At 35.9% G+C, this 22,409-nt stretch overlaps 1 long non-coding RNA gene and 6 other non-coding genes across 7 annotated transcripts; all 7 read left to right on the plus strand.

Annotated features, from left to right (window-relative positions):
- Window positions 1–425: 425 nt before the first annotated feature.
- Window positions 426–19,113, plus strand: LOC113075422 (uncharacterized). Its single transcript, XR_003280932.1, has 3 exons — window positions 426–635; window positions 5,134–5,172; window positions 19,084–19,113. It is a non-coding gene; the product is annotated as an uncharacterized LOC113075422 (long non-coding RNA).
- trnag-gcc (transfer RNA glycine (anticodon GCC)) lies at window positions 5,291–5,361 on the plus strand. The gene has a single exon. It is a non-coding gene; the product is annotated as a tRNA-Gly (tRNA).
- trnad-guc (transfer RNA aspartic acid (anticodon GUC)) lies at window positions 5,695–5,766 on the plus strand. Its single transcript has one exon. It is a non-coding gene; the product is annotated as a tRNA-Asp (tRNA).
- Window positions 12,395–12,465, plus strand: trnag-gcc (transfer RNA glycine (anticodon GCC)). The gene has a single exon. It is a non-coding gene; the product is annotated as a tRNA-Gly (tRNA).
- trnag-gcc (transfer RNA glycine (anticodon GCC)) lies at window positions 16,387–16,457 on the plus strand. Its single transcript has one exon. It is a non-coding gene; the product is annotated as a tRNA-Gly (tRNA).
- Window positions 18,765–18,835, plus strand: trnag-gcc (transfer RNA glycine (anticodon GCC)). Its single transcript has one exon. It is a non-coding gene; the product is annotated as a tRNA-Gly (tRNA).
- A 186-nt stretch (window positions 19,114–19,299) lies between the features above and the next one.
- trnad-guc (transfer RNA aspartic acid (anticodon GUC)) lies at window positions 19,300–19,371 on the plus strand. Its single transcript has one exon. It is a non-coding gene; the product is annotated as a tRNA-Asp (tRNA).
- Window positions 19,372–22,409: the final 3,038 nt, after the last annotated feature.

Here is a 22,409-nt window from a genome sequence, read left to right on the forward strand (position 1 = left end):
TTGTTTTACCATGAAAACTTATTCCACTTCCTGGTGGTTGATAGCATTATTGACCTTTTGTATAGTTGCAAACTAACTCACTGTTAAAAATATGATTTCTGTATTTACACAGTTCAATATTTTTATTCTAATTTATTAAAATATTTCAGGGGCGTGAAAAAGTATTGCGTAGATGAAAACTGCGTAATAATCAATTTTAATACTAATCTAATCCACCACTGAATAGGGAACTTCTTTTATCGGTGTAAATGGGTCTGAATATTGTCAAATATTTAGACGTAAGGGGTTTCTTTACAGTTCTGTAGTTTTCACCTACCAAAAAAATACAAAGTATTAAATACAACAAAATTGTAAAAAATCATTTTTGTTCGGTTTTAATTTAAATTTTATTTCCCGCCACTTAAAGTTCAAATCTCAACGGACGCCATTGAGGAGAGTGAGGAGGAGGACAGCGCGTTTCACCACAGGACGGAGAAGACGATAATTAGCGATTATTTCTGCAAAAAGTTGTCCATTCTTATGTCGAATACAATCCTGAACGAAATTCTAACGTGTTTTAAGTAGTTTGGCGTCGAAATCAACGTTTGGGAGAATATGAAGGATATCTGAAGATTATGCACCGCTCCGTCTTGTTGGTGAGTATCGTTAAGTTTCTACGTTTGGTCGAAAACTTACCTAAACAGGTTTTAAGTTGACGTTAAAAAAAAAAGATTTGTTAATCGAAATATTTCTCCCGAACTTTATTTGATAAAAGCACAATCAACGTAATTTTAGGCTCAAATGATGGTGCGTATGTCAAAAGACGTGAGTAGCTTTTTTATTTCCACATAACGTCGTGTAACGTTAACGATTTACTATCTTAACGTACTTATTAAGATTTACATTAAATAATCGTTCATTTATTACAAGAAGATAATGTTATTTTCATAAGATGTTTCTTATGCTGGTGCTACGTCGTAAGTCATACCAAGTTGTTTTCACGTTTCTTGCTCATGGTTGTCTTTATTCAGTGCGAAATCACGATCGAGGTAAGTTCTCCAAATAGACCCGCTTTTCAAATTAAAACGCTAGTTTTCTTTGCATTTGTTTAACGTTAATTGATTCGTTTTTAACCATCGGTATAACGTAGTTTCAAGACTATTGGGTTTGAAGTGCACTCTAGTGACCACACAAGAACGTCTTCCAACGTTAAGTTTTATGTAATATATATATTTTTTCCCTTAATGACATCAGGCTTTATGGGGTTATTAACCGTCATACTTTAATCGCTCTTTGTCAGTCACGTGTCGTATGTATATTGTGTGTGACGTCACCGAGGTGCATTTGAAGGTATCGTTGTATTGAGCAGTGAACTGAAAGTGGACAGAGCCATGTAGTAAAAAACGATTTAATCGTCATCATGGAGAAAACAGATGCAAACCAAGTAGGTAAGGTACTGATATAATCTCAGCAATTTTTTAGGAATCGTAATTTATATAATTTGTCACTGATGATTAAAAAGTAATACTAATCCATACTACCTGAGGCAAAAAGTTTGAGTGCCTCCAACCCCGTTGGATATGTGATTATCCTCTGCTTACAGTATACAAAAACTGCTTTTGTCTACCATTTATTTGCACAATTTGCACAATTGTAAGTAATTGCATCATGTGAGTTTCTACCATTAAACCTTGCCCTGTTTCTTTACAATTTCCCATACTTCATTTGGCTGATAACAAGGAGACAATCAAAAACACAATTATGAAAATGGCTTACATGCTTTATTATTAATGCTACAATGTGATAAAAATCAGTTTCAAAGTGCATAACAGAAGCATGATGAATCATCAACACACTGTTTTCTTAAGTGGACATAGTGCATGTACTAAAAAGAAAGCTGAATACATTATTAATAATAATTAGATGATTTGATGCTTCTGCCAAACATTTCCGATAACCCTTTCTGCTTGGGTTCTTAAAAGTGCTAAACGACCTGTCAAACACTAAACAGTGCTTGTAGGTAGAAGATATTTTGACACACTTTCACACTGAATGGTTTCTCTGTGGAAATCTCAAAACAGTCTATATAAATGCTATTTTGTCCAAAGGACTCCACAAACTAGTGAGGCATATTTTTGTCTCTGTCACTGTTGTCTAAAACATTAGGTGTGTTTACATGGACACTTTGTGCTTCCATCCGAAAGAAATTCATTCTGATTGACGAAGCTGAATGTAGTGTTTACATGAATGCTAAATAAAGTGATTGGGTTTATGTGCACATTTATGTCACAAGCTTTTGATCGGATTTACCCTTTTGAGATATGCGCACTGCATGAATATACAGAGTTTCCCGCTGCTGCCGCATGCTGTTTTTAAAAGCACATCTACTTCGGGTCCTAATTAGGCGACAACCAGCGCATGGACTGTTGTGCTGCTTAATGTTACTTAAAAAAACATTCCTGCACCCAAAACGAGTCATCAAACAAGGACTCCTGTTCCACTTTACATATACACTGAGTGAAAGGGGAGATTTATAATGACAGGACACTTATTTATGACACTTTATTCACCTGGAAGAACAGCTCGTTCCGCACGTCATACGTCATTACGCTATTTCTACATCACTGCGCATGCGCAGTACTTTCCAGTTTTGGTTTACAATCCCATCAAGTGTTTACATATACCCTCGCTCCGATTATAAAAGGAATAAACCACCCCTTACAATCTGATCGAGAAATTTAAGTCAGATATGGCCAATTCAATCCAATTGACATGTTTACATGTGACTTTATTCTGATTGTGCTTCTAGTCCTATTACGATCAGATTAGTAGTGTCCATGTAAACAGATCCAATCTGAGGTGCAAAGGGTTAACACGAGTATTTAATATTCTTATGTCTGACATGAAAAGCAGCATAAGGAAATAAAAAAAAAACTTTATGGCAGGGATTCTCAACTCTAGAGTACACTTACTACAGAATTTAGCTCAAATCTCAATCAAACTCATCTTGTAACTTTCTATTGATCATAGAGGTCTTGAATTAGTCTGTTCAGGAGTATTTAATTAGGCTCGGATCTAAACTCTCCTTCGGACTTCAGTGTGAAGCTCATCTCCTCTGGTCTGGTGGGTCATCGTCTCAGCTGGCTGCAATGGGTTTTTTCTTAACCACCCCCACTTACTTATACCTTACAAATGGTACCTTACCAGGGTTTTTCCTACATTGAAATTTTTTTTAAACTATTTTTTGTTCCGCCAAAGCCTAATTTGATCTGTAATTGGGTTTTGTGAGTGAAGCAGGCGACTGACAGAGTGACGGAGAGAACGAGCACAGCGCCCTCCCCCCGCGCGCGCACTCTCCGTCTTCAGTTCTGTCTTTGCTCTCTCCTCGCATCAAAATCTACTCATCCTAGTCGGAATGACCGAAGACCAAATTCACGTTTCACGTGGTGCATTCGGAAAATATTTTTGGCTGAATTACCGCTGGGTGTGAATTACAGTCAAAAAAAAGTTGCCTTATCTTCTCTTACAACTTGTGATAAGCATTCCGCACATGCAGCTGACATAACTTAAAATAAACGCAAAAATAATAAAATGAGAAAGTAAGTGTGCTTACTCACATTTAGCAAGAGTGTTTAGTAAAATTTAGCCTTAATAATCCTCAGTATGTATAGGCCTAAGACAATGTGCACTTAATTACCTATAAAACCATTTAGTTTAAAGTTAGACTGGAGTGAGATGAAACTAGATCAAAGCACAAAGAAAGTTGTTGCTAGCTAGCTGCTAATTTATTACATTTTATATGGTAAAAAATAACACTACTACACCTTTTAACGCTACGTTTTCAATTGATATGGTTATACTAAAATTATTATCAGGTCTATCAAAAAATTATTTTATCTTTCTAAACTATGAAAGCCAGTCATGGAAAAAAAATCACAGCTTTTTTTTTTGTAAAGAGGGCAATAAAAGGATGACAATAATAACTTTTTCATGAATAAATAGGAAAAAAAAACTGTTGCTTTTAGGTTTTTTTTTTTTTTTTTTAAACCAAGCCATTTGGTTCACCACACACGGCTCGTGCTGGGACCGCGGTTCAATTTAAATTTGACAAAGCATCTGTAATATGGTTTGCTATGAATAGCACGTAAAACAAACTGGGTTCAACTCTTGATTAAAGAGCTTTTATAATGTTATTAAAGAACAATCTTTAATTTATACAGTCCAATATGCAATGCTGTTTTACATTTGATTACTTTATTCAATTTCTGTACCTAAAAACTTATGCTAGACCTGCCCAAGAAAAAAAAAGGTAAATCACTGTTTGTATCTTTGCTCTATTGTATTTATTTGTGCAGTTGCTTGTAGTAGAATTTTTTTTAATTATTATTATTAGAAAGTATAGTTTTTCCATAAACATAGCACATAACAAACTGTACCGAAAACCGTGACTCTAAAACCGTGAAACAAACCGAACCGTGAAAAAGTTGAACCGTGCCACCCCTAGTTTCTTTGTATTTATATTAAATTTAACATTTATTGTCAATATTGGGCTTGCGATCATGTGGGTACTAGGGTATTCTTTGCTGTGTGTGGATGACCATGTCGGTCAGCCACCACCGAAGACCAATTCTGACCCAGGAAAAACCCTGCTTACAAACTTTGATACCTTACAAATGGCTGCGATACTCAAAATGCACTTTGATTCTCGTGAGTGTGACGTCACCTGATAAAGACCTGTATCTTAACAGAAGTTAATCTCAGTCAAATCCGTGTTCTGTTTGTGGAAACTATTCATATTAATTAAAAACTTTAAAAGGTTCAATTATGCAAAACCAAATATATACAATTGAAACCAAATATAATTGGTATCATGATCATCATTAGAAGTGTGGCATATAATGTTGAATGTTAGAGATGGTGCGCCACCTAGTGGTTGATTAAATATTAAACCCTCAGTCCAAAAACGGTTTTCTCCAAATATAAGTTCACTTTTAAGTTCACTTTTTTTACAGTTTTAATACAGTTTTAATAGCTAGCTGTTTGTAGTTCTGGGACTCCAGAGTTTAAGTCAGTAGATATTTAATGCTGTTTCAGTTGTGCTTTATATGTTTGATGTTCACCTATTTGTTCATGTTTTCCTTTCTCTGTTCAAAGGAGAAGCAGCTTGTTGGGACGTCGAGGTGTCTGTTAAAAGTGAGTATTTTTAGGGTTAGTCTGCCTTTTGAATGGATGACTTTTTAGTCTAATTTCAATACGTTTAAGAGGATACTGATGGTACAAAAATTCCTGAGCTGGAAACGCAGTCATGTGAGCATTGGTGGTTCAGTGGTAGAATTCTCGCCTGCCACGCGGGAGGCCCGGGTTCGATTCCCGGCCAATGCAACAACTTCTTTTCAACATATTTTACACACTGAAGCACCAATACTTTTATTATAAAATGATCTACAAATATTTCAGTTCAGTATTGTGCTAACTGCTCTGTTTGGGTGTTGATTTCAGATCCTGTGTGTAATTAAGCGATACAACATAGGAGATTCATCTGGAGACCATGATATAATCACCGCAATACAAGATGAAGGTAAGATATGAGTTAAACAGTGTTTTGTTGTTACTGCAATGCTACAAAACCAGTTTTTCCTCTTGTTTTTAACATCAGAAGACACGCAGTGAGTCGGGCGTAGCAGGAAAAGGATACAATGATGTGTGTGCCCTCACTCCTCGTTAGTATAGTGGCAAGTATCCCCGCCTGTCACGCGGGAGACCGGGGTTCGATTCCCCGACGGGGAGAAAATGCTTTTTTTCTCCCTTTGTGTTCACAGGAAAACTCATTTATAGACTCCTGATGTAAGATATAAAGATCGCCTGTGAATAACATACTTGTTTTATCTTAAAATAAGACAAAACACCTCATTAGTAGATAGTTTAACTTACGAAAAGATGCTAATCTTCTACATTAGACTACACATTGGTCGGAACAATGCTCATTGGGTCAGGAAACACTTAACAAACTGGAGTTTAGCGATCTAATTAAAGCGTCGTTCAGCCGGTCTGTGTTCTGTCATAACATTTCGACTGTATTGTTTGCGATTGAGATCACAGAATAAATGCACTTACTTGACCGCTGTTGTATGAATAGAGAAACGGACGATGGCCATTTGGAATTACTATTAACCCCTTTACGTGCAAACATTGCTGACGGCCCCAGTTTATTATTGTTTCACTTTCACAGCACATTAAACATCACTCTCTTACTTGATCTGGACAAACTGTGCATCTATTGAAAGTTTAAAGACTCTAGCTTCGATATTTGACCTATATTTTGATACAACATTGTTGCAGTGAGAGATATTTAGTGATTTATGTCAGGAGTGCAAAATAATAAATCCGTATTATGCCCCATTTTGAATAGAAATTCACCACTCACTCATATTCAGTCACGTCAAGAGCGGTTTATTTGTGTTCACATAGACTCACTGAACAGCGTCAATAAGGATTTATAGACCGAAGATGCATATCTGCGGAGATATATGGATATATTTACTGATGTTTACTTCATATTTCTTCGGACAGAATCGTCATTTCTATTCATTTTCCACTGATTTACGCGATCTGATGATAAATAGCCTCTTCCAGAGCCGTCTCTGTGTGTTTACTTCCGTGTACGCGAGCTGTGACCCAGACAGACTCTGATTGGACGTTCGGCTTGTCAATCTGACAGTCCCAAAACCAGACAGCGTCAGATCGTGTCACATGGTTCGTGAACAGTTCCTGGTTCATATCTGCTCACAACAACACTGAAACACCTCTGTATACACGAAATATCCGAATAATAAACCCGCGATTACGATAGAAAAGCTTGGTATGAGATTTTCTTGAGATCTGGGGCATTTTATAAAATATAAAAAAAAATGTACATCGGAAATGCTAACTTGTGCAGCGATGAAAAAGGCTACAAATAACATATTTTTACAATAGTAAACGACCAAATTCCACCCCTGATCGCTAAAGGAAGTTATTATAAACACTCGATCGGAGTTTAAAGTGAGTTTTGTATAAAAGTGTACTAATAATTTCATAAATTGTGTGATGTAGCTTGATGCTAACGTAGCTCTAATGCTACTAATAGCAGGTGCTTTTCTTCTTCATAATGCATTTTTGTCTCAATAATTCACTTAAGGTCGTAAGAAAATGTTTTGTTGTATTTTTATAGTAAGACTTTTGATAAATAAGGGCTAAATGCAAAGAGAGACTGAAGTGAGATTGCTGCTTTGTTGCTTTATAAAGCCTGAAAAACCACAATCAATGCTAATAAAGGTGGAATAAAAACAAAAGAATAATGATAAAAGAATAATGCGGATAATGTGTCGTACCTGGCGGAGGTGTGAAAGACTCGTTTGGTGAGAACAATACAACAAATCGGGGAGTTTTGCAAAGCCAACACACATACAAAATACACAGAAGAGTTTACATATGAGATCTTACAGAGATGACAAGGGCCATAAATCAATCTGATTTGCCTTCTCTAAAAAACACACATGACATGGCCTTAGAAAATATTTCATAAAATTCACAGTTTTACAGATTCGATTATGAAATTTCTAATGAAGTTTTGAAAGACTTGTGGCTTTAGCTACACTCTATTTCTAAACTCATATCTTACATCAACACATTTTTAAATACATTTAAAAAATATGTTTTTAATATTTTTATTTTTGTTTTTATGTTTGAGCTTATATATCTCTATTATCATAACAGTCTGAGTGATTCTGATTCCTGAACAGTAAACTTTGAAGTGTCAGCTTTGTGAACATATGTTGAATATGTATCTAGTCAGAAAGAATCATGAGCAGAAACCTTTTTATTTTGGGTATGTCATTTCTGTCTCCATGCCAAAAAAGGAGGTGCCTAGAAAGGGGTTAAGGAATTTCACTGTTATATTTACCAGTTTTCATAATATAAACAGACAGTGCAAAAGTCTTTGGTATTCCTTAAAAATCCGGCATTTACAGTGCATTAGATCGTCACAGTACATGTGTGCAGATGAGGACAAACAAGCGTGGCTTTGGCTAGATTTATTTGGAGGTAGGGCTGGACGATTATGGCCTAAAGTCAAAACCTCGATTAATTGAACATTTTACCTCGATTACGATTAATGAATGATCATTTTGTTTCTGTTTTGTTTTTTTGCCCTCATAGTTCACTGGCAAGGTTTGTACTGTAAGCAGGGCCGTAGCTGGGGTCAGGTTGTCTTGTGTTTGAATGCTTTAATGTTTTTTGAAAGGTAAAATTGGGAAGTGGCCAGGCTTAATAACACGTGAAAAAGATACGCTCTCATGACGACATGCAGCAGCGTTCTGTCAACTTTCCTGATCGTCTTTTTAGACTGGCCTCAGCCAGACGGTTGAGATCGACTATTAAAGGTGGGTTATTTTGTCCTATTGATCTGACATCATAGCTCACTATCAGAAGTTATTTTATCTATGCTTGTAACATTTCTTATAGATTATTGCTCGGTGTAAGAGATAAATAAATATCAGATAAAGATAAATTGGCACAAGTACCAGTACAAGTGATTGCGTGTGTGAATTAGTCATACTGTCTCTATATTATTGTGAAGCTGTGGGTTGTAAATAGCCTAGTTCCTTAAAATTAGAAAAATATGCTATAATAAGTTTTGAGATTCTAAGCTACTTTAGTAATAAATCACAGGACAGTGCTGACAACTAGTTTTTGCGTTCCTCTGTGCGCGTGATCTTCACATTTACTGTTTATATGAGTGTTCGTGCCACAATGCAGCTGCGCGAACAATGTAGCTCGATATAATAATACACATCAGATTGTCTAATCGCTTGAACGTCCAAACTATAAAACAAATACAACTGACAAAGTTTAGTGAAGACGCAAGACGCCATCACTATGTGTTGAACCGGCGTTCACCTCCGTGTTTTGCTTTTATGCCACTGACTGGACGGGGCAGAGTCATGTGGCTACACACGCGCTAGTGTGCTTTGAAGGGGGATGTATTAACAGAATTTAAAAAACGAAATAACCACTGATCTATAATATAGAACTGGATTGCTCATGAGGTCATTAAAGTGAAGCCGCTGCGCCGCCATATTGGTAATCCCTAGTGTGCGAAAAAGTTCTTAATAGGAATTAATAGGAATTTGTATGATTTTAATGAGAAAACTACAAAGTGTTCGTTCTGAAATCTGAATTTATTCAGAGAAATAACTGACTATATACAGTACGGATTTAAGAAATAAATACAAAGCTTTATTTCCCAGATAGTAAATTTTTTTTTTTTATTTCATTATAGAGAAATAATAACAACATAATTGTGTAATTAATTGTAATATATTAAAATCCATTTCTGATGCTAATACGTTTGTTTAATAATTCCTGAATAACTTTGTTCATAAAGAAATAAGCCTATTTTGTGTTTGATCAGTTACCTGTGTCGTCAGTGCGCAGCAGACACACCCACCAACACGATTTAAATATACCGCTTATCCTGTCCCAAAAGACCAGAAACACTGCAGATAACATCTGAAGTAAACATTATTTTATTACACATAACATTTAAACGAGTCCCGTTTGGCTGATCAGCTTCTAATCGAGTTATTTTAGGACAGCGGTTTGAATGTAACTCAATGGTGCTCTCTGCTGGTAGGGATTAGTAAGATGGCGGATTGAACACTTCCGGTGGCTTCACTGCCTGTTGGCAGTTTAGAACGCGATGAGTGATCCAGTTATAAATATTGATCAGTGGAAATAACCAACATGGGAAAATTAAGTCGGTTAAAGGTTCTGAATTTCGGTTTTGATTACTTTTCGATTAATCATCCAGCCCTATTTGGAGGTTATTGCTCAAGTCTCATTCAGCACAAATCCAAATGTTTCCAAAAGATAATCCTCTTCACATGCTTATCGATTCCGATTCTTAATGATTCCTAATTTCGATTCCAATAAAATAAAAAATCCAATATAAAAAAAAGTTTGTCAAACATTTAGATGTCAAATATTTTTACAAAGCATTCTGTTGCAGCTGAATAACATGAGCAAAAATCAGCAGCCTACAAAAAATGCAAGAGGAATTTTGCCTGTGATTAAAAAAATACCATAGCAAAAACAACAAGATTAATATAAATTTCAAATATTAAAGTGTTAAAGACAAGTAAACAGTCAGTAATAAGATAGGAACAAACAAATCAATTAGCAAAATTTCAGGTACAGAAACTGTAATTAAAAGTTTAAAAACACTGCATAGTTTTCTTTTTATAAATAAAATAAAGATTAATCAAGTAAAGTTATTAAATATATTCAGTCAAGATCAGTGGATGATTTTCTTTTGTTCTTTGATTAACATTAATGACAGGCAGCGCGTTTATTAGACTGTTGTCTCTTTAAGCAAAAATACTGCACATGTGTTTTCTTTCTCATCTGTTTATGTTCACGTAAGACAAAAGCGGCTGTGTTTATGATGATATACTGATGTAGTTTTCTCTATCGTAGTTTCGACTCGGAACAACCTTTTCTACAGTTAAAATACACAGAACAGTCCGAGAACGGACACAAACCGGGAACCCGCAGCGCGACCGCCAACCACTGCTCTCTATGCACGCGCTTGTGCTTCATGTGTGCTAGGGCTGCACGATGTGTCGTTTAAGCATCGATATTGCGATGCACGAATCCAGGATAGTCACATCGCAGGATGTGCGATGTAGGCTGTCGTAGTTGATACGTTATTCATTAACCATACGGGCCAGCTGATGTGATTTGCGAATTAATTGCACATCTTAACCATCATAGAGTGAAAGTTTATCATGTTTATCAAACACATTATGCATGCATTTTTAAGTCCTGTCAGTTTGACAGGGCACAGAGAGAGAGGGGAGTGAGAGAACGCGCAAGAGAGATAGAGGGAGAGCGCGCGAGACAGAGAGAGTGCACACGAGAGAGAGAGTGCGATAGAGAGAAAGAGAGCGAGCGAGCGAGCCCTGGCTGCACGCTCACCGTCTTCAAACAACACGAGTGCTGTCTTGCTCTCTCTCCCTCGCGCATATTAATCAATTGACACAATGGTGTCGATGTTTAAATCATTTAAATAGAGAATGTAAGTGTGCTCACCCCATTTTTGGTTGTAAGAAAAAATTATATTAGATTTCATATCGCAATATATATCGTAGAAAAATAAAATATCGCAATGTCATTTTTTCCCAATAATGTGCGCTGCACACAAACATGCTATATTAAGTTGTATAAATCACAGGACAGTGCTGACAACTAGTTTCTACGTTCCTCTGTGCTCGCGATCTTCATAGCTACTGTTTATATGAGTGTTTGTGCCAGAATGCAGCTGCGTGAACATGGTAGCTTGATATAATAATACACAGCTCACTGCTCACGTGCCATCACTGTGTGTTGAACTGGTGTTCACCTCCGTGTTTTGCTTTTATGCCACTGACTGGACGGGGCAGAGTCATGTGGCTACACACGCGCTAGTGTGCTTTTAAGGGGGAAGTGTTAACAGGATTAAAACAATGAAATAAACGACATGGGAAAATTACGTCGCTTAGAGGTTATGAATTTCGGTTTTGATTACTTTTTCGATCAATCGTCCAGCCCTATATACTGGTCTATTTAAACTGATCAGTGTAACCTTTTAAATGTTTAGTTGACAGTATTTTATTTTGACAGACTGCGATGTAAGTTTGAATTGCTAGAATATACGTGTAAACCAGGCTCCGAGACAGAAAAAACTAAAATATTTTCAGCAAACTGTTTAATTTCATTTGAGCACACTATAAACAAAAAAACAGAAGATTTGTACTCTTGTAATATAAAGCAAACAAACAGAATCCTTTTTTTTCGTGAACTTATGGAGCGTTGCCACACTTCTGTATTAAATACGTTATTTTAATTATTAAAGTCAGATATATTTTGCACATAATATATATATTACTTCAAACCAAATATAATTGATAGTATGATAATCATTGGAAGTGTGGCATATAATGTTGAATGTTAGACGTGGTGCGCCACCTAGTGGTTGATTAAATATTAAACCCTCAGTCCAAAAACGGTTTTCTCCAAATATAAGTTCACTTTTACAGTTTTAATAGCTGTTTGTAGTTCTGGGACTCCAGAGTTTAAGTCAGTAGATATTTAATGCTGTTTCAGTTGTGCTTTATATGTTTGATGTTCACCTTTGTTCATGTCTTTCTTTCTCTGTTCAAAGAGGAAGCGGCTCGTTGTGACGTCGAGGGGTCTGTTAAAAGTGAGTATTTTTAGGGTTAGTCTGCCTTTTGAATGAATGACTATTTAGTTTATCAGTCTATTTTCAATACGTTTAAGAGGATACTGATGGTTGTGACATCACAAAAATTCCTGAGCGGGAAACGCAGTCATGTGAGCATTGGTGGTTCAGTGGTAGAATTCTCGCCTGCCACGCGGGAGGCCCGGGTTCGATTCCCGGCCAATGCAACAACTTCTTTTCAACATATTTTACACACTGAAGCACCAATACTTCTATTATAAAGTGATCTACAAACAGGGAGCAAACCAAACTTTTTAAGATATAATTCACAGTTGGGTTATGAGCAGAGAACACAGAGCAGGACTTGAATTTGCACAGGATTGTGGCTATACAATATAATTATACTATTCCCCACAGGTTCTGCCCGTCCAATAACAGATGAAGGAATGAATCAGCCGTTCAAATGAAACCATTGAATTAATGATTCAGTGATAAAATCAGTGACTCGCTGCCACCTGCTGGGGGTTTCCTTTTCATTTTTAGATGTTATTTCAGTAATTTAAATCATTTAATATTTCTGCATTCAAAATTTGACATTCAAAACATTAACCTCCACATTAATGTGTGAATTTATTTACACTCATGCCACCATTAAAGGTCAAAAAATGTACTTACAGTCCACTTCTGTGTTCTTCTGTGGCCCCTCTGTATTAGAAGGGATCCTTTTTAAATAAAATTTTTATTATTGATCAGAAGGTTTCCCTATTTTTTTTTATTAGTAGGCCAAGCGCTCCTAAAAAGAAAAGTAAATATAGAGCCATGTGTAACAGTATATTGATCTGTGCATTAGGTCTTAAAGAGACAGCAGCCTAAATAAACCTTCTGTTGTCTTTCATTATTCAGTGAAGAGTTTTACACTTGAGTAGATTATAGTTAGACCTAACTGAAAACATTTATTTTGTGCTATTGATTGTCATTCATTTATGTGTTCTCATTTTATTATTTACTTGTTTTTTTAGTTCAAATAAATTCAGTTCTGAGTGCACATGATTAGGAAAGCTAGTTCTTGACCTGAATTTTTTATTATTGAACAGAAAGTGGTCCTACATGTTTTTAATTACCACACTTTAAGACATTTTATGCCAATGCCAAACCACATCAATCTTAATAACGACTATTATTTTTGTATTTAATTTATACAGAAGTGATATATAGTTGTCCATGAAGGCTGGAAATGAGAAACTCCTTATTAACGTGTGCAGAATTATTAAGCAGGTTTTATTTTACAGATGAAATGAGCCAAAAAAGAGGCTGAACTCAGACTGAGAAGTCAACAATGATAAATCCCCATGAGAAATATTCAGAACTAATGCACTACAAACATTTCAAAGTTAAGGCATAACCATTGGACAGAACAATGCTCATTGGGTCAGAAAAATAAAAACAGGTGGAGAAGAAAAGATGCATGTTAACTGCAAAACAATTGAGAATAAATGTGAAGTGTGAAAGAACTGCAACCTTGAGTCTCCAGAATCACAACAAATGACCCACACTTACTAAGAATAACTTTCTTAAGTGTTGTGAAACACATCAATACTGTTTTTATAGGCTGTATGGACAGAATAAGTTGATACTGACTCACTTTTTATAAATTTGTAAAATTGAGAAATACTTTCTAATTTAAATCTTGCTCAATAACTACAGCAAAAACCAGTTTGATGCATATTTGATCAATATTGTAGAAATTGAATTTTAATATCAGCGCTGACGTGAGTGGATTTCATTTAATTACTTTGAACACAACTGCTCAGAATGGTCTAAATATATGAAACCTACACATTAAAAATATTATTACTCTGAAATGTTGAAGTGTAAATGTTAAGTGTAAGTGAACTGTAGTGTTAAGTAACGTAAGGTCTTTCATGACTCTGGGGTGTGTATTTGTTAAGTGCTTGATATAAAATAAATGGTGCTTTAAAAAGTCCTTAAAGGCCATGTTGCAGGTTAACCACCACTTTCGACTAATGGGTACATAAATCACTCAAGATATGTATATCATTTTTAAAATGTCTCAAAAATGTTCTTAAAGACCTATTTTTTTAAGGTTTTTGGTATTAACGTTTTTTTTACGCAACTCGGCGATGACGTCACGTTGGGGAGAAGTCGAGGAAAGGTAGCCTGAGTTTAGTATGATGCCGCGTTCCAGGCAACCCGTAACCCGTGTTTTTCCAACCTTAAACCCGTGAAAGTGCACTGGAACGGCGATCAAACCCGTGACTTCCCACCCGTGAACTCGTGTCTCGTACTAGATCGATGTACTCAGAGTTCCGAGGTCACACAGCACGCGAAACAACGATGACAGCCCCTACGAATAATAACTGCCTACGGATGCAGTGTTTATGCAAGTGGTACACGTTGAATAAACGATTTTAGGTCAATGTAACGTTGCAATAAAATAAATAATTTAGTTACAATTCATTGCGTTCAGAAAGTTTGGCGTAACTTGCCTGGAACGGTACAAAGTCGTTGGTATGAAATAGTGATTACGAGCTCAAAAACCTGCCTGTAACGCGCGCAGCATCAGAACTAATGTTATAGCGCCTGACTGGGATGAGGAAGAGGTAGCCAACATGTATGATGGCCCGCAGCCGTGTAATTTCGATCGAGTCAGCCGTGACAGGGCAAATGCATGGTCTGAGGAGAATGAGTGGAGAGTTGAAGTGTCCTGGTGAGTTGCTATCATTTAGCATCGCAGCAATGAGCACTGGAGCTAGTCTACGAGCAGCAGTGCACAATAACGACAGACACACACATACATACATACATACATTATATATATATATATATATATATATATATATATATATATATATATATATATATAATTTTATTTATTTTTTACTGTCATTGAGCAGCAGCCGTGTTTCCACTTTATTTATATCTAGTGGCAGTGATCATGACGTTAGTTCAGATAAGTACTGGTAAACTTTGTCTTTGTCATCTAGAAATAGAAGGCATCACGCTAGCTATATGGATGTTTCTAAGCGTTTATCGCTTCCTCCGGTGAAAATGTTGTTGCAAAAGTAGCCGCGTGTGTGTCGCTGTGTTTGGCAGGTGTTTGTGTGGGTGCTGTCCCATGGAAACTGCGCTGAAAAGCATGTGCTGTAGGGGAAGTGAGTGCGTTTGGGTCGCTGTTGGTCGATATCTCTCTATCTATCTGTCTGTCTATCTACCTATATATGTAGTCTATCTATCTATATATATCTATGTATTTATCTATTTATGTATACTCTGCGTTATCTGAATACTCTTGTCTACTACTCGTCTCTCTAGTCACTCTCAATGCTCTCAAGGCGTGCTTTGGTAAATTCTCTCCCCAACGTGACGTGATGCAATGCATTGTGGGGGAAAGGAGACCCCTGTAAGATAGTACCTACTTTTTCGTATTATATTCCGTTTTGTGATACCCAACAACATAAAATACAATTGATAACAGTTTAAATGTTTATTACCAACAAGCAAATTGCTCAAATTCGTTAAAAAATTAACCTTGCAACACGGCCTTTAACAGTCCATGAATCTGGGGTTCATGAAAGAGTGGGAACCCTGGTTTGTGAAAACTACTCATATGAAGTATATATATATATATATCTATATATCTATATATATATATATATATATATATATATATATATATATATAATTTGAAACCAAATATAATTGGTAGTATGATAATCATTGGAAGTGTGGCATATAATGTTGAATGTTAGACGTGGTGCGCCACCTAGTGGTTGATTAAATATTAAACCCTCAGTCCAAAAACGTCTTTCTCCAAATATAAGTTCACTTTTACAGTTTTAATAGCTGTTTGTAGTTCTGGGACTCCAGAGTTTAAGTCAGTAGATATTTAATGCTGTTTCAGTTGTGCTTTATATGTTTGATGTTCACCTTTGTTCATGTCTTTCTTTCTCTGTTCAAAGGAGAAGCAGCTTGTTGGGACGTCGAGGTGTCTGTTAAAAGTGAGTATTTTTAGGGTTAGTCCGCCTTTTGAATGGATGACTATTTAGTTTATCAGTCTATTTTCAATACGTTTACATCACATTTTGTGACATCACAAAAATTCCTGAGCGGGAAATGCAGTCATGTGAGCATTGGTGGTTCAGTGGTAGAATTCTCGCCTGCCACGCGGGAGGCCCGGGTTCGATTCCCGGCCAATGCAACAACTTCTTTTCAACATATTTTACACACTGAAGCACCAATACTTTTATTATAAAGTGATCTACAAACAGGGAGCAAACCAAACTTTTTAAGATATAATTCACAGTTGGGTTATGAGCAGAGAACACAGAGCAGGACTTGAATTTGCACAGGATTGTGGCTATACAATATAATTATACTATTCCCCACAGGTTCTGCCTTTATTACCCAATAACAGATGAAGGAATGAATCAGCCGTTCAAATGAAACCATTGAATTAATGATTCAGTGATAAAATCAGTGACTCGCTGCCACCTGCTGGGGGTTTCCTTTTCATTTTTAGATGTTATTTCAGTAATTTAAATCATTTAATATTTCTGCATTCAAAATTTGACATTCAAAACATTAACCTCCACATTAATGTGTGAATTTATTTACACTCATGCCACCATTAAAGGTCAAAAAATGTACTTACAGTCCACTTCTGTGTTCTTCTGTGGCCCCTCTGTATTAGAAGGGATCCTTTTTAAATAAAATTTTTATTATTGATCAGAAGGTTTCCCTATTTTTTTTATTAGTAGGCCAAGCGCTCCTAAAAAGAAAAGTAAATATAGAGCCATGTGTAACAGTATATTGATCTGTGCATTAGGTCTTAAAGAGACAGCAGCCTAAATAAACCTTCTGTTGTCTTTCATTATTCAGTGAAGAGTTTTACACTTGAGTAGATTATAGTTAGACCTAACTGAAAACATTTATTTTGTGCTATTGATTGTCATTCATTTATGTGTTCTCATTTTATTATTTACTTGTTTTTTTAGTTCAAATAAATTCAGTTCTGAGTGCACATGATTAGGAAAGCTAGTTCTTGATCTGAATTTTTTATTATTGAACAGAAAGTGGTCCTACATGTTTTTAATTACCACACTTTAAGACATTTTATGCCAATGCCAAACCACATCAATCTTAATAACGACTATTATTTTTGTATTTAATTTATACAGAAGTGATATATAGTTGTCCATGAAGGCTGGAAATGAGAAACTCCTTATTAACGTGTGCAGAATTATTAAGCAGGTTTTATTTTACAGATGAAATGAGCCAAAAAAGAGGCTGAACTCAGACTGAGAAGTCAACAATGATAAATCCCCATGAGAAATATTCAGAACTAATGCACTACAAACATTTCAAAGTTAAGGCATAACCATTGGACAGAACAATGCTCATTGGGTCAGAAAAATAAAAACAGGTGGAGAAGAAAAGATGCATGTTAACTGCAAAACAATTGAGAATAAATGTGAAGTGTGAAAGAACTGCAACCTTGAGTCTCCAGAATCACAACAAATGACCCACACTTACTAAGAATAACTTTCTTAAGTGTTGTGAAACACATCAATACTGTTTTTATAGGCTGTATGGACAGAATAAGTTGATACTGACTCACTTTTTATAAATTTGTAAAATTGAGAAATACTTTCTAATTTAAATCTTGCTCAATAACTACAGCAAAAACCAGTTTGATGCATATTTGATCAATATTGTAGAAATTGAATTTTTATATTATCAGCGCTGACGTGAGTGGATTTCATTTAATTACTTTGAACACAACTGCTCAGAATGGTCTAAATATATGAAACCTACACATTAAAAACATTATTACTCTGAAATGTTGAAGTGTAAATGTTAAGTGTAAGTAAACTGTAGTGTTAAGTAACGTAAGGACTTTCATGACTCTGGGGTGTGAATTTGTTAAGTGCTTGATATAAAATAAATGGTGCTTTAAAAAGTCCTTAACAGTCCATGAATCTGGGGTTCATGAAAGAGTGGGAACCCTGGTTTGTGAAAACTACTCATATGAAGTATATATATATATATATATATAATTTGAAACCAAATATAATTGGTAGTATGATAATCATTAGAAGTGTGGCATATAATGTTAAATGTTAGACGTGGTGCGCCACCTAGTGGTTGATTAATAATTAAACCCTCAGTCCAAAAACGTCTTTCTTCAAATATAAGTTCACTTTTACAGTTTTAATAGCTGTTTGTAGTTCTGGGACTCCAGAGTTTAAGTCAGTAGATATTTAATGCTGTTTCAGTTGTGCTTTATATGTTTGATGTTCACCTATTTGTTCATGTTTTCCTTTCTCTGTTCAAAGGAGAAGCAGCTTGTTGGGACGTCGAGGTGTCTGTTAAAAGTGAGTATTTTTAGGGTTAGTCCGCCTTTTGAATGGATGACTATTTAGTTTATTAGTCTATTTTCAATACGTTTAAGAGGATACTGATGTGACATCACAAAAATTCCTGAGCGGGAAACGCAGTCATGTGAGCATTGGTGGTTCAGTGGTAGAATTCTCGCCTGCCACGCGGGAGGCCCGGGTTCGATTCCCGGCCAATGCAACAACTTCTTTTCAACATATTTTACACACTGAAGCACCAATACTTCCAGGGTCTACAAACAGGAAGCAAACCTAACTTTTTAATATGGAATCACCATCAATGTTCATTCATTCACCAAACACACGTCACTGTAAGGTGCTTTTTCTAAGGTCCCTTTACATTTACAGATATTAAATTAATTTGACGGTTAACAAAGCATATTTCAGTTCAGTATTGTGCTAACTGCTCTGTTTGGGTGTTGATTTTAGATCCTGTGTGTAATTGAGCGATACAACATAAGAAACTCATCTGGAGACCATGATATAATCACCACAATACAAGATGAGGGTAAGATATGAGTTAAACAGTGTTTTGTTGTTACTGCAATGCTATAAAACCAGTTTTTCCTCTTGTTTTTATCATGAAAAGACACGCAGTGAGTCTGGCGTAGCAGGAAATAGATACAACAATGTGTGTGCCCTCACTCCTCGTTAGTATAGTGGTAAGTATCCCCGCCTGTCACGCGGGAGACCGGGGTTCGATTCCCCGACGGGGAGAAAATGCTTTTTTCTCCCTTTGTGTTCACAGGAAAACTCATTTATAGACTCCTGCTTTAATATATAAAGATCGCCTGTGAATAACATACTTGTTTTATCTTAAAATAAGACAAAACACCTCATTAGTAGATTGCTTAACTTTCGAAAAGATGCTAATCTTCTACATTAGACTACACATTGGTCAGAACAATGCTCATAGCCTCGAGCCAGTGGCACCGAGGCCAGAGTAGCTCAGGGTTTCCACAGTGGAGCCTGTAGCTCCGCTGCACGTCACTAAAACACGCCCTTTACACGCCTCTCAGAACAACGTCATGCAACCTCATTATTTCACCAACAAAGAGAAGTTATCAGAAAAGGAATAATAAATAAATCACTGGAACATGCGCGATCACAAAACGAACATGATAAAAGCGTCCGTTTGTTGGCATGCTTTGTTAAATATTCAAATTCAAAAGCATCGATGTTTTAACTATAAAATAAGTGATACATTGATCATATTGATTTAATTTATCAAGACTCAAAATTAATCACACATAAATACACTTATATCTATTTTATTTATTTTGAACGCTTATGAAAATAGCCTGCTTATTCAGTTGAGTCTGTTACTGTTTTTTTTGTAGTCACAGTAGCCTATACGTCACATTAAGAATGAATGATAATATCTTTTTTTTTTTTTTTATAAAGGCTCCCGAACAAAAACATTATTATATTTTTATGATAGGCTACGTGGAGCTAAACTCTTGAAACGAGAGGACCGATAAAATGTTACTTAATAAATACACAATTGTGATAGAGAATAAGAAGCTGATGTCTGAATTCTCCAAGCGGTCATATTTACCATGTTTACCATTGTAATGTTAATGTTTAGTGTGCATAGTCTTTTACATCGCTTATAAATATTTCTGCCTTGTTTAGTGATTATAATCCGCGTTGGATCAAGTTATTTCAAACACTTGCTGTTGACTAAGAGTAAATTTTGAGCTCAACTGATTTTAAAAAGTCTTTAATGCTGGTGTTAAAGCTGTTATCTTTCTGAAATGATCCGCGCTGACGCTCTCCAGACACGGAGAAACTCCGCCTTTGTTCATAACCCCTCCTCTAGCCCCAGCTGGCCCTCTTTGGCCCAAGGATTTCGTCGGGCCGAAAAAACCTGGCCATTGGCCCCGAGGAAGCCCCAACCAGGCACAATCAAGTGACAGTGGAAACGCGACTGGCCCCTGGCCCACACTAGCACGCCCGGTCTTAGCTCGATAGTGGAAACACGGCTAATGGGTCAGGAAACACTTAACAAACTGGAGTTTAGCGATCTAATGAATGAGTCAGTCTATTGTTCATTATCTGGCTCGGCTCGGTGTTCATCTTCAGTTCTCTCTTCACAGCAGTTCAGTCATTGTACTGTTTGAGTAAATGGATTACTTCGGGATATTGGTTTGTTTGAACTCTGAGGGAGTGTCAGCCACATTAAAAAAGTTAACAGCTTAAGTAATTTGTGGATTAATGCGTATTGGAGAGGCGAACCGTTAATAAAACGATTCAGTTCGATTTGGTGAACTGGTTCAAAAAGATCCGCTTACATCGAATGATTCGTTCGTGAACCGGATATCACAAACTGCTTTGATTTGAACTCTCTCACAACAGACAATGCTGAATAAAGTCATAGTTTTTGCTAGTTTTGGACCAACTCTGATGTCCCATGGACTACTCTGATGATGTTTTTCTTACCTTTCTGGACATGGACAGTAGACCGTAAGTAAATCTTAAATATCTTAAACTGTGTTCTGAAGATGAACGGAGGTCTTACTGGTTTGGAACGACACAAGGGTGAGTTATTAATGACATAATTTTGAGTTTTGGGTGAGAAGGTATTCATGGCAACTCGTCAAAATAAGTAATTTTTTTATGTAAAGGCATTGTGCTAGAAATATTACTATTATTTAGTAGAATGTATGCGATACTGCTACTATTGTTGAAAAAAATTATAAAACTTTATTTTTTTTAAAGAAATAAATCACACAATATTTCTTCTATGTTTTAATTTTAATAGCAAATCCCCTTTATTTACCAAACGTGTTTAAATTTAATAAATTAACCCTCAAAGACCGAGACAGCCACCCACGGCTAAAAATAGCTATTATTCTTTAATGTTTAATAACTTTAGAACCGCTAATCCAATCTGAAGGCTTTGAAAAGTGATGTAAAGCAGAGATTCTCCACGTTTCGGAGAATCAATGCATTCGTTTCTCTCAGCCAAACAGAAATTATTATTGACACGTACACCCACCCACGAGCCCAGATTTGTTCAAACTCTTCCATAATAAACCAATAAGTAGTATTTTGAAATACTACTTAACATGTTTCTTTAAAAAAAATACGAACAAAAACAAAGTGAAAGTAAAGTCTGTCGTGAGTGCACGAAAACAAACACAAAATAAAACATTTGCATGAGAAAACTCTCTGAAAAAGCACAAAACAACACACGACAGAGTACTTTGACATAAAACCAATCAAAGCCAAGGCTGAAACAGTGGTACATATCTGATAAAGCACTGGGACTTAAGTCTTGGGTCGCTAGGCGATGTCCCGGTAAAATCGATGCTGATGCAGATTACAGTCAGCGGATCTATCATTTATATTATGCATATTATGTTTATATAATTATATAGTTCATAAAGATAGTTTGCATAATTTTTTTCTGATGCACTCTGAATATTTCAGTAATTTTGTGTGTAGTTTGTGAATCATTTTCACTGTATTGTTAAAGAAAATTTGTGCAGTTGTTTTTACTATATGCTGCATAGTTTGTGTTTATTGTTCATATTCAGATTGAAAATATATTTCTCAGAAGAAGAAAAAAACTTGTTTTGTTTGGTTTTGTTATTATATAACACTCTTTCCATTTTCTTTACTCATGGAAATGTTTTTGGACACGCCTCTATTGTTAATTAACGAAATAGGCCTGTTTTTCACTTAAAAGCGTCGATAACAATATTGTAATAAATTACTATAACTTGCTTGGGGAATGGTATATGTAAACA

The sequence above is a fragment of the Carassius auratus genome, unplaced genomic scaffold (genome assembly GCF_003368295.1).
Source record: "Carassius auratus strain Wakin unplaced genomic scaffold, ASM336829v1 scaf_tig00017056, whole genome shotgun sequence".
Classification (NCBI taxonomy): Eukaryota; Metazoa; Chordata; class Actinopteri; order Cypriniformes; family Cyprinidae; genus Carassius; species Carassius auratus.